General features: G+C 36.6%; 1 protein-coding gene across 20 annotated transcripts in view; it reads right to left on the bottom strand.

Moving 5' to 3' along the window:
* VPS13B (vacuolar protein sorting 13 homolog B) overlaps nt 1-16,669 on the bottom strand; it is a 778,478-nt gene that overhangs the window by 539,988 nt on the left and 221,821 nt on the right. The gene's annotated exons all lie outside the window — the stretch shown is intronic.

Genomic DNA, 16,669 nt, shown 5'->3' with positions numbered 1-16,669 from the left:
CACTCCAAATGCATCAACAGTTGGGTTAAATCATCCCTTCTACATGCTGAATGAGGCTTACTTATGCCATGCTTTGTTAACAACAAATCCAAGTTTAAAAAAAGCTTTATTCATATCTGCATTTGTACTTTTAAGGATAAAAAATCAAGTTCTATTTAATAATTAACTCCAAGCTAAACCACATAAACTAAATATAACCTAATGGTAACAATATTTCAGTTTTTAAAAATCTTAGAAAACAAAAGCATCACTGACATTTAAATTTTTAAAATGACATAAAATTTTACATTTTATAATCATTTTAAGATTCAGGAATGCGAAATGCTTAAGATTCAGGAATGTGAAACGCTTTAGAGAGAAAATTACCTTAATATAAGTATACATATCAAACACTTTTTAACAATAAGTATACATTTCATACTTTTCTAAATAATGCCCTTCAATAATTAGCACTTAAAGCAATATAATCCAAATGAAAATATTCAGTGCTGAAATAAGAATTTTCAACTACAGTGCCATCTTTCATCATTTAAGGTTTAAATGTCAATTCTTCATTCATAAACCTTTCTCAAAATTCCTCAATTCTCCCTGTTTTTGTTGAAATTGATCTCTCCCTCTATCTTCTGATAACACCACTTCTAATCAGTTTCAGCATTTGTTAATGTGATATTCATTTTTAGAATTAGTTGGATGTGTACAGTACTTGGCCAGGGCCCTACAGAATATCATTTTACACCAGCTAACAGTGTCGTACATGCAGCTAGCAGTCAAAAAATACAATTAAATAGGATTCAAAAAAAAGTGAATAACCCATTATTTAGAGTATGAACTTTGGTGTAATAGGGAAGATTTTGAGTCCAGAATCAAACTGCTTAGATTCTATGTAAAATTCGTAGAATGACAGCTAGTATATAAGAAGAACTAGAAAACGTTAGCATTATTATTGGCATGGATTTAATGTCCTCTCCAAAACTAACGTTGAAATTTAACTGCTGGGGCCAGCGCTGTGGCGCAGTTGGTTGAAGCCCTGGCCTGAAGCACTGGCATCCCATATGGGTGCCAGTTCTAGTCCCGGCTGCTCCTCTTCCGATCCAGCTCTCTGCTGTGGCCTGGGATAGCAGTGGACGATGGCCCAAGTCCTTGGGCCCCTGCACCCACAAGGGAGACCTGGAAGAAGCTCCTGGCTTCGGATCTGCACAGCTCTGGTTGTTGTGGCCATCTGGGGAGTGAACCAGCGGATGTAAGACCTCTTTCTGTCTCTACCTCTCTCTGGGACTCTTTCAAATAACCAAAATAAATCTTTGAAAAAAATAAAAAAGAAATTCAATTGCCATTATTTGTTAACAGTTTTGTCAGTATCTGAAAGACCCAAAGAGGTCACAAGGGCTTCTACCTCATGAACAGATTACGTGGTCAGCACAGGAGCGGAAGGGGTTAGTTATCTCAAAGAGGGTTCTAGAAAAAAAGGATGAGCTTGGTATCAGTGCTGTGGTGCAGCAGGATAGAGCCCCAGCCTGCAGTGGTGGCATCCCATATGGGTGCCAGCTCAAGTCCCGGTTGCTCCATTTCTGATCCAGCTCTCTGTTATGACCTGGGAAAGCAGTAGATGGCCCAAGTGCTTGGGCCCCTGCACCCTCATGGGAGACCCAGAAAAAGCTCCAGGCTCCTGGCTTCGGATTAGCACAGCTCCAGGTGTTGTGGCTAACTGGGGAATGAACCAGCGGATGGAAGACTTCTCTCTCTCTCTGCCTCTCCTTCTCTGTGTAACTCTGACTTTCAAACACATAAATAAATCTTAAAAAAGAAAAAAGAAAAAGAAAAAAAAAGGGCTGAGCTCAGCTGTGTTTTCTGCTGCATGCCCTCAAGCTCTTTCACTGTGTAATGTCTTCCAGCATGTTGTGATGCAACAGGAAACAACTCACCAGGTGTCTCCCTGAATATCATACTTCCCAATCCTCAAATTTGTAAATCAAATCAACTTCTATTGTTGATAATATACTAAGCCTGTGGCGTTATATTATAGCAGCAGAAAAAGAACTAAGACCAATTTCCTTTATTACCGAAAATAAAACTTGATTTTTCTCCCACTATTTCCAATCTCAAGGAACTCTGTTCTCCAAACCAGCGAACTAATTGCTTGCCTGCTATGTCCTTTCTCTTAAGCATCATATTCAGTTAGTCATCAACTCTTACTGACTCCAACACATTAATATCTCACAAATCTGTTAAGTTCTCTCCATTGATATTACCATCTTTTTCTGCAATATTTTCATGCCTCTTATACTCATCCATATAGTTGCCCAAATCAATTTCTAAATTTTTTTTTTTTTGACACGCAGAGTGGACAGTGAGAGAGACAGAGAGAAAGATCTTCCTTTACTGTTGGTTTACCCTCCAACGGTGCACTGCGCTGATCCGAAGCCAGGGGCCAGGTGCTTCTCCTGGTCTCCCATGTGGGTATAGCGCCCAAGCACTTGAGCCATCCTCCACTGCACTCCCAGGCCACAGCAGAGAACTGGACTGGAAGAGGAGCAACTGGGACAGAATCCGGTACCCTGACCGGGACTAGAGCCTGGTGTGCCAAGCGCCGCAGGCGGAGGATTAGCCTAGTGAGCCGCGCCAGCCTAAAGTGTTAACATGATAAAGTTTTTTGATTGTTCCCATTAAAACTGAGCCTAACCCCTTTAAAATGACTTTCAGGGCCTTTCATAATTTGAGGGGGCTTGTTTATCTCATGGAGCTTAAACTCGGATCATGGATTCCACCCCATTTTATGCTTCAGTTATGGAGGAATTACGTAGAGTTTTCCCAAACTGGACCCAGTGGTCTTGCTCCAGCTTGGAATTAAGGAATCATCGTGGTCATGACTTATTTCAGGAATCCTTTCCCAAGCCATAAACACTTCAACTTGACTCATACTACCTTGTTTTTATATGTTTAATCATCTTTAAAATATTTTTATTACCTTAATTTTTTGAGAGACGCAGACAGGAAAAGAAATGAGAGTGTGCTTGCATCTGAAGGTTTACTCCCAAATGCCCAGATCCTCAGTGTCTGGGCCTGGTCAATGCCAGGAGCTGGGATCTCAATCTAGGTCTCCCATGTGGGTGGTAGGAACCAAACCATGGGAGACAAAACTACTGCCTCAGAAGGTATGCATTGGCAATTGCTATTCATTATTTCAGAAAATTTCATGCTTAAATGTAGTAATGGATATTCTTTAAATCAGGACTTTTCCTGTCTATAGTTGCCTCAAGGAATTGTTCTACTTCTCAACTTGAATCCAAAAGGAACACTAATTATAGCTAATAATACATAATGGTTAATGACTCAAGAAGAGACCAGTATACTGAAAAATATCAAAACTGTCATCAATTTCTAATGTCTTGGAAATGCTGGTAAATACTATCCAGTGTCTCCATAAAGAATCTTTATACTATCTTCTTCTCCTAACTAAACCTTTTACCTACAGTAGAATAATGATTTTAGATATTATTCAAATTATTGTTCTTCTTCTTTTAAAGTTATTATTTCTAGAATATTAAATCCAAATAGCTTCAGTGATTTTGGAGTACATACACTCCTCAATTTATGATGGAGCTATGTACCAATAAACCCATCATAAGTCAAAATGCATTTAATATGCCTAACTGACCAAAATATCTTAGTATAGCAGTAGGGAATCAGTTGTTTCCCCCTTGTGATCACTTAGCTGATTGGAAGCTATGACTTGCTTCTGCTGCCCAACATTGCAAGAGTATTGTACTGCATATGGCTAGCCTGGGAATAGATCAAAATTCAAAGTACCATTTCTACTGAATGCTTATTACTATAGCACCATCATAAAGAAGAAAAATATTAAGTGCAACCAATATATGTCACAGACTATCTATATTTACATGCCTTATGGGTTTAAGGAAAAAAAAGTTTCATGAATTGGCCTTGGATTCTAACACTGATATTATTTATGTTCCTATGCAAAAATGTTTTAAAATTTTCAATTAACTATTTTTAATGTGAATGCTTACATCACAACATGTTGATGATTTTGTTGTTTGTACTGTTCCAGATAGGTAGGTAACAAAATGTCAACTATATTTCTAAAAGGAGACATATTTTAATTACAAATAGAAAACAAGCTCTAGGGAAAAAATGAAGGCATTTTAAATAGCTAGATTGAAACTATTTAAGGAGAAATATGAATTAACTATCTTAAAATTGGGCATTTTAATTAGATGCATATATTAAGATCCACAAACTATCTTCAAAAACTAAGCTATACAATCTGGCTTTAAGGATACACATATTATTTAAAAATGAAATTTAACATAAACATTAAAGGAATTAGTGTGCAATTAGTCCTATTTGTGGGCAAAATAATGACCTATAAATAACTTAGTTGAAAATAAGTATTATGGACAAAAAAATTATAAATTATGCTTACATAAAATCTTTAATACCATGGAAGAGTGCAAATATGAGGGAGATGACCCATGATATCAAGTATTAATGTATTAATAATCTATGAATACAATACATGAATATATGTGCACATATTCATATGCACATCCTGAGAGAATTATTATAAAACTAGAATCTTATTAAATGTAGGTATGCATTTTTATTTTCCAGAAAAGCGTATTTTTAAGTTTATTAGAAAGGCAGAAAAAGAGAGATCGTCCATATACTGGTTCACTTCTCAAATGCCCACAACAGCTGTGGCTAGTACAGGCTGAAGACAGGAGCCAGGAACTCACATAAGGTTTCCCAAGTGACCAACAGAGATCCAAGTACTAAGCCATCACCTGCTGTTTACCAGGGTGCACATTCGCAGGAAGCTGGATCAGAATCAGAGGCAGGACATTATTCCAGGCACTTCAATGTCAGATAAGGGCATCCTAAACAGCGGCTTAACCTGCTTTGCCACAATGCCCATGCAATACAAACTTGTAATTTGAAAATTTTCCTGTGACATCAAATATTTTCTACTGGCTGATTTCAAGATGCCATTCTACAGATAAACTCTAATTTCACATTTTTCCAACTATGAAACAATAAAGATAATTTGTGATTTTCATAAGTAAATATGAATATCTTTATACTTTAAATATAAATCTTTAAATGAATCTTATTATTACTCCCTTACAGTCTTAGAAGGAAGATTATGAAGAATGACGCCCTCCTAAATCCCTCATAAACTTTTCTAAATTGATTTCTGGAGACTGTACCAATTCATACTCTTAATCAGAATTTTAAGAAAGTGCTCCTCTTATTATAAATTTCTTAGCTTTCAGTTTTGTAATTCATTAAATATTTATCCATATCACAGGTCAGAAGTTTTTCCTTCTTTAATGCTCATTTGCTTACTACTTGCTAGCTTTAATCTTTTTCATGTATTTTAATCATTTGTATTTCTACTTTTGTCTCTTTTGGCCATTATCTTTTAGGGTATTTGTGTTTTAGTTATTTGTCTATAATTGTGTTTTTGGGCCGGCGCCGCGGCTCACTAAGCTAATCCTCCGCCTTGCGGCACCGGCACACCGGGTTCTAGTCCCGGTCGGGGCGCCGGGTTCTGTCCCAGTTGCCCCTCTTCCAGGCCAGCTCTCTGCTGTGGCCAGGGAGTGCAGTGGAGTATGGTCCAAATACTTGGTCCCTGCACCCCATGGGAGACCAGGAGAAGCACCTGGCTCCTGCCATCGGATCAGCGCGGTGCGCCGGCCGCGGCGGCCTTTGGAGGGTGAACCAATGGCAAAGGAAGACCTTTCTCTCTCTCTCTCTCACCGTCCACTCTGCCTGTCAAATATATATATATATACACATATGTGTGTGTGTGTATATATAATTGTGTTTTACACAATTATGTATAGTATATTCTTGCAGTAATTTCACAATATTCTAAATTTCCATATTTAAAGTGGAAGAAATTAAAATGTGATTTTTACATCTGAAGAAGGGTTTCTGATGAATAATATTACATAATGTATTTAATTTTTGTAACAAAATACATTAACAAGGAAGATACAAAAAAGAATTTTATTTCTGTAAGGACTAGGAACTTTGTGTTTACTTAATGTTTAAAATAGTCCTTAACATACATTAGACATTCAAATATTTGCTGTATGAAATTGCTTATGAATATTTTCCCCAAGAAAACATTTCAAAAAGTTTTAGCACATTATTTACTTAACAAAAACCAAGTTAGAACATTTTATTGATTCATTTAACTAGCAAAAAGCAAACCAAAACAAAAAAAAGTGCCTTATTCTGGAAAGTTTCAGATATTGACAAAACAACTGGCTGAGGGCAATTTAATAGGCCAAGATTTTAAATGTCAAACTCAAATTAAGGTCTACAAAATTAGCCCAGAATTACTCAATAACCAATACTTCCTCTGGACATGAGGAAACTGTTACTTCATCACTGCCCTCTGCCGGTGGTATCATTTCCCTTTAATTTTGCTCCATGCACTGAACCTTGGCTTCACAAAATTGCTTCTGACCTGCCTCTATATTTAAACCACTCAGAACTAAAAATAGCCTAGCCATCTGGAATTTAGTAGCTTATAGGAAATACATTGTGCTTCATCGTAAAGCTCTGCATTGTTTAGAGCACATCTTGCCATGTTATCTCAGTCTGATTCTATAGTGCTCTTGAGCTATTTACAAATCAAGAAATTACAGACAGCTGAGGGCAAAGCAAAATAATTCTTATTACATACATGCAAATAAATTCTGCCAGGTTCAAGGAACATCATTTCTTTAGTGTATAAGAACACAATTCATCCATTTCCAAACTCATTTCAGTATCAATGATCTAAAAATGTCTGTTTTTGAACACTTTTGTTATCTGGCTGTGACATCTGCCTGGTTCTTTCATTAACAATGAATTACATAAAAACTTTAACACATTAACATTTTTATATCTAGACAAGAGTCAGGATTTTAATTTCTTTAAAAGGAAAAAAAAATATTTGCCAACAGGCTAAACCAAAACTACATGTTATCCTGAACAGAGACAAAATGGCAAAAAACCATTTCCTTTACACTATTCTATGTTTACAAAACATCGTTACTCATCATGCTTCCTGGCCTTAGGAACATCAAGGTTTATGGGGAAGGAATCCTCTAAACAGTTCTAACTGTAGTGTGATATAGTCAAAGTGCTAGGGTGATGCAAAGGATTAATTGGAAGGAGAGAAAAGACAAAAGTCAGGCAAAGGTGAAAAACAAAATAACCCTCAGTGAAGTACTTAACTCTTACATATTAATGGGCAACTACTTATTTATACAACACAGCAATAATATCAAGATGACTCCTATGTACCCTATACTAACACCAAAGCTACCTGCAGAATCAAGTTTATTCTAGAGCGAACAACTAGAAGGGGCAAGTAACAAAAAGTGTTGTGAATTTCATCCCTAAGTAGCTTGAAAATTAACTGCTACTGGTTAACTAAGGTTTCTACTCCTCACTTTTAGCCAGTACTAAAGCTACTACACAGCCAACTTTAAAATCTAGAAAGGATGGCAAAGTTAGTGTTATGGAACCTTAGACACACAAGCTCAGAACTGCAAAACTGAAAACTCACTTTGAATATTTATATTACTTTCTAAAATGTAAAATAAGCTGAGGTAATAATGGTAGTATTTATTTCATATAAAATATACTTATTTAAATAAATTATAAAACATTAAACTTTTATAGTGAAGTTTACTTGTAGCCACTGCAACTTGAATACTTCTTGTATACTAATTTACTACTTACTAACGAAGCTACTATTTATTTACTTGGAATACCACTTTACTTTTACTACACAAATCGTAAAAAATGCAAAAATTTTGACCTTTTGCAATAAATGAGGGAAACAACTGGTCACCCACAAGACTCAAGGGATTTCCCCTTCTGGCTTCCTTCCAGAATCTGGGACTTTTCAAAGGAGCAAGCAAAGTAATTTCCTGTTGCTATTGTGACTGTTCCTGACTCTTAGCATCATGGCTTCCAGGAGCCATTTCTATGTGGAAAGAGAATTTTGGAACTACCAAACTAAAGGATTTACTCCTAGACTCTGAAATGCATACCCACAGGTTTATAAAGTTAACTTGAGAAAAACTGAAAGTGGGTAAGGAGTAGGCAGGACACAGAGAACAAAAAGGACACAGAGAAAAATCTTGTTTTAAATGATTAAATGTTTAATATAGAGTACTATTTGGTAAAGAGTAATTAATACATAAAATTTACATGATGCTTTACAGGTTACAAGGCACTGAAGGATGGAGCATTTAAATAAACCTTCACAACAATTCTAGCAAACAACTAGAATATCTTCATTTTATAGAAATGATAGAAATACTCAAAAGATTTAACTTTCTCAAAAAATATAGTTTACAAAGAACAAATCTGAATTTAGAATATAAGTATTTTTTATTATCCATTCAGCAACAGTAGCTTATATACCTATTTTCTCAAGATATTAGGAATTATTTTACAGTAAAGGCTCTGTGCATTATACTTCTACACAAAACTTGCAATGAGTATTTGATGAATAAATGATTACATTAAAAAGTAGAGCAATAAAAATGAGAATGGCAAATACTGAAAAGTTTTTCTTTAATAAGGATTTTGAGGAGCAACTGGAACATAAAATAACTTTATGATCTGAAAAAGGAAAAAAGCCTTAAATGTGTATTTGCCTTAGAAACTTAAAATACATATCTATTTTAAATGTTTATCAATTCCCTAAATTGTTTATATTTCTTATACTCAAAAATATTGCACTCCTTTTACAAGTTATTTATTAAATTTGTATAAAAAATTATACTCAAGAAGCATATGGCAAATATTTTACAGACCCTTTCATTGTGGCCAAATTGCTAAAAGAAGAGTAACAATAGATTTTTAAAAGTAATTAGTAAGACTAAAAATTTCTTTGGTACAAATGCAATGTTCTCAAAAAACTGTATCCTAGCAACTATCATAATCCTTTAGAAATTGTTTATATTATGCTTAAAAATCACTTTGTTCCTATATTCCCACAACTGGTTCATATGGTAAAAAGATCAGTAAACTTACTTTTATGCGTAACATCTTTAACATTTGCTCCCCTTTCTGTGCTTGTGATTAAATGTAACATTTTGAAATCCCAAAGTTCTGAGAAAAACATAAATCCTTGTCTCACAGCTGCTGTTTGACTCTGAAAACACATGCATTTTCCTTTCAAACATCTACCATCAAAACTCCCAAAGGGCTTGGACTGCAGAACACCTGCATCTCTTCATTTAGTTCCAATAACAGAGCCTAAACTCCAAAATTACAAAAATAGACGTTCTGTTCAGCTGTAGTTACATTTTGCCCCTAATTCCCGTGAACGAAAATGCTAGGAGCATGAAATCATTCAGGCAAGCTCTGTCATCAAGAGGATAAGATTTTTTGCACCAGAAGCCCAGTGGGAACATGATAGAATACTGGCAACAATTACAGATAAAGTACATAGTAAAGTCCTCAGGGAGGAGAGAGGAAATGTAATAAGATAGATGGGTATAATTTTTACACATTTATGCCCAAACCACAAATGTGAATTGTCTTTAATTGCTACAATATATAAGCATTCCTACTCATGTGTTCTGTCAAAAATACTAAAAACATAACTTCAAGGCAATTCACCTAATTTATGACAATATTGTGGGAAAAAAAGACATTGCTCATAAGCTGAAACTTTCAGTGTATAATACTATTACCATTTAAAAACAAGCTGTAACAATTCATATTCTAACCAAGTAACTTTGATGTTCTAAGAGTGTATGTTTGCTGATATATTTTAATCAAGAAAGAGAACTGCCTCTCAAATTGTAAATATCTTGCAAACAGAATTGTAATTGGGACTTTCTTTTTTCCAGTAGTAATGACCAAAAGTTCCACATAGTTGGTGAAAATATGAAGTAGCTTTTTATTTGTGGCAATATTGTAAAGGCAAAAACTTTACATTTAATTTATGAAACTGATTAAGGAATAAGACTGGTTTAAACTGGCAGTATAATTAATGTTTTAAGAGAAAATTTGTTTATATTATTTTTTAAAAAATCACAACTGATAATTCAGTTTTCTGAATCTTAGAAAGAAAATGTTATTTTGAGCATTATATATTAAAAGCAAAAAGAGCATGTGCACATGACTTGCACTAGTAAGAACAGCCAATCAGATACTTTAAAAAGGAATTTCTGAAGGGCCAGTGCTGTGGCATAGTGGGTAAAACTGCTGCCTGTAGTCACAGCATCCCATATGGACGCAAGTTCAAGTCCTGGCTGCTCTACTTCCCATCTGGCTCTCTGCTATGGGCTGGGAAAGCAGTGGAAGATGGCCCAAGTGCTTGGGCCCCTGAATCCACATGGGACACCTGGAGGAGGCTCCTGGCTCCTGGTTTCGGATTGACTCAGCTCTGGCCTTTGCAGCCATATGGGAAGTGAACTAGACTTCTATCTTTCTTTGCCTCTCTGTAATTTGGCCTTTCAAATATATAAATAAATCAATTTTTAAAAAGATATCTTTTTTTTTTTTGACAGGCAGAGTTAAAGAGAGAGAGAGAGAGAGAGAGAGAGAGAGAGAGAGAGAGAAAGGTCTTCCATCCGTTGGTTCACCCCCCAAATGGCCGCTACGGCCGGTGTGCTGTGCCGAACTGAAGCCAGGAGCCAGGTGTTTCCTCCTGGTCTCCCATGTGGGTACAGGGCCCAAGCACTTGGGCCATCCTCCACTGCCTTCCTGAGCCACAGCTGAGAGCTAGACTGGAAAAGGAGCAAGGGGGACAGAATCCAGCACCTCAACTGGGACTAGAACCCAGGTGCCGGCACCGCAGACGAAGGATTAGCCTAGTGAGCCGTGGCAACGGCCATAAAAAAGATATTTGTTAATAGTGTAGCAAAAACAATTATGTAAAATTTCATGGAAGTATGAAGCTCTCCATGTGGGTTCATATTCTAATATAGATAAAAATAATATAGAAAGGCTGGCGCCGTGGCTCACTAGGCTAACCCTCCGCCTGCGGTGCCGAACCTCCGGGTTCTAGTCCCGGTTGGGGCACTGGTTCTGTCCCAGTTGCTCCTCTTCCAGACCAGCTCTCTGCTGTGGCCCAGGAAGGCAGTGGAGGATGGCCCAGGTCCTTGGGCCCTGCACCCGCATAGGAGACCAGGAGGAAGCACCTGGCTCCTGGCTTCGGATCAGCGCAGGCGCCAGCCGTAGCGGCCATTTAGGGGGTGAACCAATGGAAAGGAAGTATCTCTCTTTCTCTGTCTAAATCTGCCTGTCCAAAAATATATATATATATATAGAAAACCAGTTTAAGAGTTGTTCATTTGAAAATCTATAATCTGTAATTGATCACTGAAAATCTGTAATTTCCAGTAGCATATAAGGCAAAAACAAACAGCAACTAAATACAAGTCCACTGAACAACACTGAGAAGCATGTGCACTAGATGCTGTGCTATGTGCAGGATTCTGTTAAATTTTGAAGCACTATTATAAAAGAAACATTCTCAAACATGTAGTACAAGTAATCAGTATGGCAATGGATCTGAAGATGAATTCTATGAGGCTGGTTGAAATAAATGTGTGCTATTTTGTCTGGATTCATCAATTTCTTTTAAGTTTCTGTGTACCATCTACCACATGAAAGGAAAAAGTAAAAAGAATTGACCTAGTACTGAAATTAACAGTATTAAGAGATAAACAGTATTATTAAATGAAACTGCATAATAGATTATGAAATAGGGTAGAAAAAGTATATTGAGTTTAGTCTTAAACATGTTAGGTTATTAAAACATCCATAGAAACATGGTTACAAGGTGGCCAAAATTTGGAATCTGTATATAAGAACACAAATGAACAGAGGTATATAAACTTATGGTCATTTGCTAAAAACAGAAGTGATAACCCCAAATAGAAAAGGACCAATAACATAATTTTATAAATAACTATATTTAAGACACACACACACACGTACGTACGTTTGAGGGAAAGAGCAAAGCAAAGAAAACCAAGAACACTATCTATTAGGAATTGTGAAGGGCCTAAGATTTTACCTGACCATACTTCATAAATGCTGCAGATGACCAGACCTCTGAATCAGAGACTAAGAACTTTATTACTCATGGCATAGGAAGTAGAAGTGAATATCAACTTATCTGCATCAGGTAACAATATGTGGATCTGTCCAGATGGATGCTGTACATGCAGTGAAGTATATATTAAGAGATGAACTTTAAATTGAGGAATCAAATATTTTATTACAGGCAGAAGGCATACAATCTTCTTTTTTTCCAAACAGAAATGGCACACTGTTTCTTCTAAGTCTCTATACTATACAAATATCTTAGAAAAAAATATGGACAGAACAAAGTACAGCCAGTGCCTACATTCACAAGATTTGAAAAAAAAAAAAAAAAAAAACAACCTATAAAGACTTGATTCTTAACACGTGGAAGCCAATGCAGAAGAAGATTCCTACGAAAAGGATGTGATCATATAGTTAAACGCTAGAGACTAAAGAGGGTGAAAGAGAAAATAAGATTATGAGACATAAGATTCTCTCAGGTATATTTAAAGCTGATATATTACTTCACGCCATTTATAAGAGTAAAACCAGGCCAACAAATGGAAGTTTTTTTCCAAAGAGCAAAGGATTTAATAATTAGAACTATCTAACAGCAGAAGATACTGATGGATATCCTCCAAAATGGCAGATATATGCAGGAGGAGAAGAGGAGGAACACAGGAAGTAACATGGAAAGGAGTTAACATGTATTAGGAACATAATATATGCCAAACTCATTCATATCCTTGACCATATGTCAAAAGGTTCATTCATTTACTCATTCATTGAGCAAATGATTTCTCAAGCATTCCTTATGTGGTAAGCACTGTTATGATCTTAAAACCTTAAGCAACCAGTGACTGCCCTAATGGAACTCACTTTCAAGTGATGAAGCCAGACAATATATGCACTGTCACAGGATCTATGAAGAAAAAGTACAGTGAGCTATGAAAGAATTTAACAGAGATACTTAGTCAAATTTTGTGGGAAGACAGAAGTGGAGAGGCAGTGTCAGAAGACTTACTTAAACAGTAATTGACATAAGAGCTTAAGACTAAGCTGAGATTAAATGGGGATAGAAAAGGCAAGGACTGTTGTGAGAGAAAACCAGGAAAAGGACAGAGCATCTAGAGCAAACAGGGACACATGTAAAAGAGACTCCCAACACTGATTTAGAAACTGGAACAATAACCTTTTAAATTCTTACGACTTTAAGTTGCTAATACTTCATGATTATTTTAAATTCCCAAATAGGAAATACTGGAGGATGCAATTTTTAGCAATGTGGATCCTAAAATTAAAAGACAAAATGGTGGGGTAGGTATTCGGTGCAACAGTTAAGCTGCTAGGGGCACCCACATCTCCTATCATAATGTTCCAGTCAAGGTTAAGCTTTCCATTTCATCTTCCTATAAATGTGCATCCTGGCAAGCAGCAAGTGATGCTGAACTATTTCAGTCCCTGCTACACACATGAGAAACCTGGACTGAGTTCCTGGCTCCTGACTTCAGCCTCACTCAGTCCTGGTTGTTGCAGGCATTTAGGGAATGGACCAGAAGATGACAATTCGTTCTCTATGTCTGTCTCTCTTTCTCTTTCAAATAAAATTTTTTAAAAAAATGAAAATGGTAAGCATCGTAGGAAAGTGATAAAATGTTATAGTCTGATACACCAGGGTCTAGTTCAGAGTCCATCTTGGTAGGCCTACGGCCAAGTCATTTAACTTCTAGACCTCTATTTCCTCCTCTGTACCACACAAATAATACTTGCTTTGCCTAAAACAGTCTTGTAAGGAGAGCAGTCTAACTAAACTCCTCTCAAATGTCACTTCCTAACTGCCTTTCAGACAACTTGCACACCATCACCTGGTCCCCAGCTTTAGTCTCCTCCTCACCCTTGATTCAGGAGCACATGCACAACAGCAGCTATCTTCCAAACATCACGGCATTTTCTTCAGAAGCCAGTGGGTTTAGTCATCATTCAAATTCTCTAAGCCCATTTTCAACCTCTGTAAGTCACTGACAACCTCACCTGGATATCTACCAGTTTGGGAAAAAGCCAACAGAGATTATGGGTGCTTGATTCTCATTTTTCATCTGGAAAGGTTTACCTACCTAGCATTTCTACTTTTTTTCGGACCCCAGGAAAGATATTTGTGTCATTTCCACTAACTACTCCAGTCTTAAAAACCAAAGAAAAATAAATGTCATCTTAACTTCCTTGACCATCCATGCACTAAATATTTACTATTACCCTACTATGTACCAGGTATCATTCTACAATAACAAGAAAAGACAAAAACTCCAGCACACATGAAGCATAAAATTCTAACAGCAGGGGGAAAAAAAATCAAGGCAAATTGGTAATACATAGTATGACAGACTGTGGTAAGTACTAAGTAAAGCTGTAAGATCAGGGAAATGGCAAGTATGTATCATTGTGCATATGTGCATACACACAATCATCTGTGTAAAACACAGAAAAAATATTTAGACACAGTGGCTAGGAAAATAGTTGCTGAGAGAATGATATTTTGGTGAAAGTCTTGAAAGCCTGTTAATAAATAATTTACTTATTCATGTTAGATTTATTTATTGGTCTATAACATTAGTCACACACACAAAAATACCCAATTTAAATCTCATTAATGAATAAAAGATTAATCGAACTTACACTAAAAATGGCTTTTAAAAATAATACATATGGGCTCTCTAAACCGTATCATAAATACTTAAGCCACGAATGTATACGGCAGTTCCAACGAGGATGGGAAATTCAAATTTTAACATGTCCTAAATAAGTATGTGAATGTAGTTTAACTAAAAACACATTATATTTTAGGATTAAAACATACCCAAAGGAATATTTTCAAAGCACTAAATACATGATCACATAAAACTTTTATAGAAAGATCCATAAACATATCACTAAATCTAACACTAATGTTGAAGATTAGTGAATTTCCTTAACAGCAATAAATATGAAACTTCACATTCTAAATGCCACAGATGTCATAGAGAATTTTTCACATATCAGTTCATTTCTAGATCTATAAAGAAAGCTTAAAAGGCAAATACAATTTTATGACTCTAGAAATTCATTTAAATCACAAAGAACAATATGAATACTCTTGGGAGAAAGATTATTAAACAGGCTTGACTCATTCATTCATTTAATTGTGTATATGATCAAACATACAAAAGTAGAGGCAAAAACATATGAAAAACTAGAAGCTCTTATTCAACTGGAGAGTATATGGTAGATTCAGATAATAGTAATCCCTTCTTAGGTTATCTGGTCATTTTAATAACATCTTAATAACTTGAAAACAAATGCCCCCAAATTATGAGTAATTATACAAACAAGTTTACTAAAGGGTATATTTAAGGAACTTGATTGAATATGCATTTTAAAAGTTGTTTCTTTAACCACTTATCCCTTCTCCTTAAAATAAGGGTAGGCAAGCTGCACTGGCCAAATATGGTTCACTTCTTAATTTTGTAATAAAGTTCCATCGGGGGCCAGCATCATGGCGCAGCCCATGTGGGAGACCCGAATGGAGTCTGGCATGGTCCAGGCCTTGCTTTGGTGCCACCTGAGGAGTGAACCAGTAGATGGAAGATTTCTCTCTCTCACCCCCTCCCTCCCTCCATTCTGCCTTTCAAATTAAAGAATAAATCTTTAGGGACCTAGGAGCTGGCATTGTGGCGTAGTGGGTAAAGCTGCTGCCTGCAGTGCCAGCATCCCATATGGGTACCAGTTCAAGTCCCGGCTGCTCGACTACTAGTCCAGCTCTCTGTTATGGCCTGGGAAAGCAGTAGAAGATGGCCCAAGTCCTTGGGTCCCTGCACCCACATGGGAGACTTGGCTTAGCAGGTAAAGCCTCCACCTGCAGTGTTGGTATTCCAAATGAGTGCTGGCTCTAGTCCCAGCTACTCCACTTCTGATCCAGCTCTCTGCTATGGCCTGGGAAAGCAGTAGAAGGTGACCTAAATTCTTGGGCCCCTGCACCTGCATGGGAGTTCCAGAAGAAGCTCCTGATCGGCTCAGTTCCAGCCATTGTGGCCAACTGGGGAGTGAACCAGCAAATGGAAGACCTATCTCTGTCTCTCCTTCTCTCTCCGTATAACACTGACCTTCAAATAAATAAATTAAGTCTTTAAAAAAAAAAGGAAAGAAGGAAGAAAGGGAGGAGGGGAGGAGGGGAGGAGGGAAGGAGGGAAGGAGGGAAGGAGGGAAGGAGGGAAAGAGGGAAAGAGGGAAAGAGGGAGGGAGGGTCGGTCATAACCTCTGTCTTTTTCTGGGTTCCAGGAATAAAATCTCTCCCATTTTGCAAAACTACAGAAGGCCAATCACCTAATTTTAATATTGTAAACTGTGGATCACAACCAAAATGCTACTATCCCAGAAAAATATATATTACACGATACACTATGTTTTAAAACTGAGTTGGACTTCAAAGATGCAAATCTGAGGTTAAGTGCAATATATAAAGTTAAATTCTCATAAAACAATCATTACTGTTAGTAAACACACTTCAATTATCAAAATTGATATACTTCCTTATTTGAATTTTGAAAAAGCACAA

The sequence above is a fragment of the Oryctolagus cuniculus genome, chromosome 6 (genome assembly GCF_964237555.1).
Source record: "Oryctolagus cuniculus chromosome 6, mOryCun1.1, whole genome shotgun sequence".
Classification (NCBI taxonomy): Eukaryota; Metazoa; Chordata; class Mammalia; order Lagomorpha; family Leporidae; genus Oryctolagus; species Oryctolagus cuniculus.
Note: the sequence above shows the minus strand (reverse complement) of the source record. Positions and strands in the feature narration are given on the sequence as shown.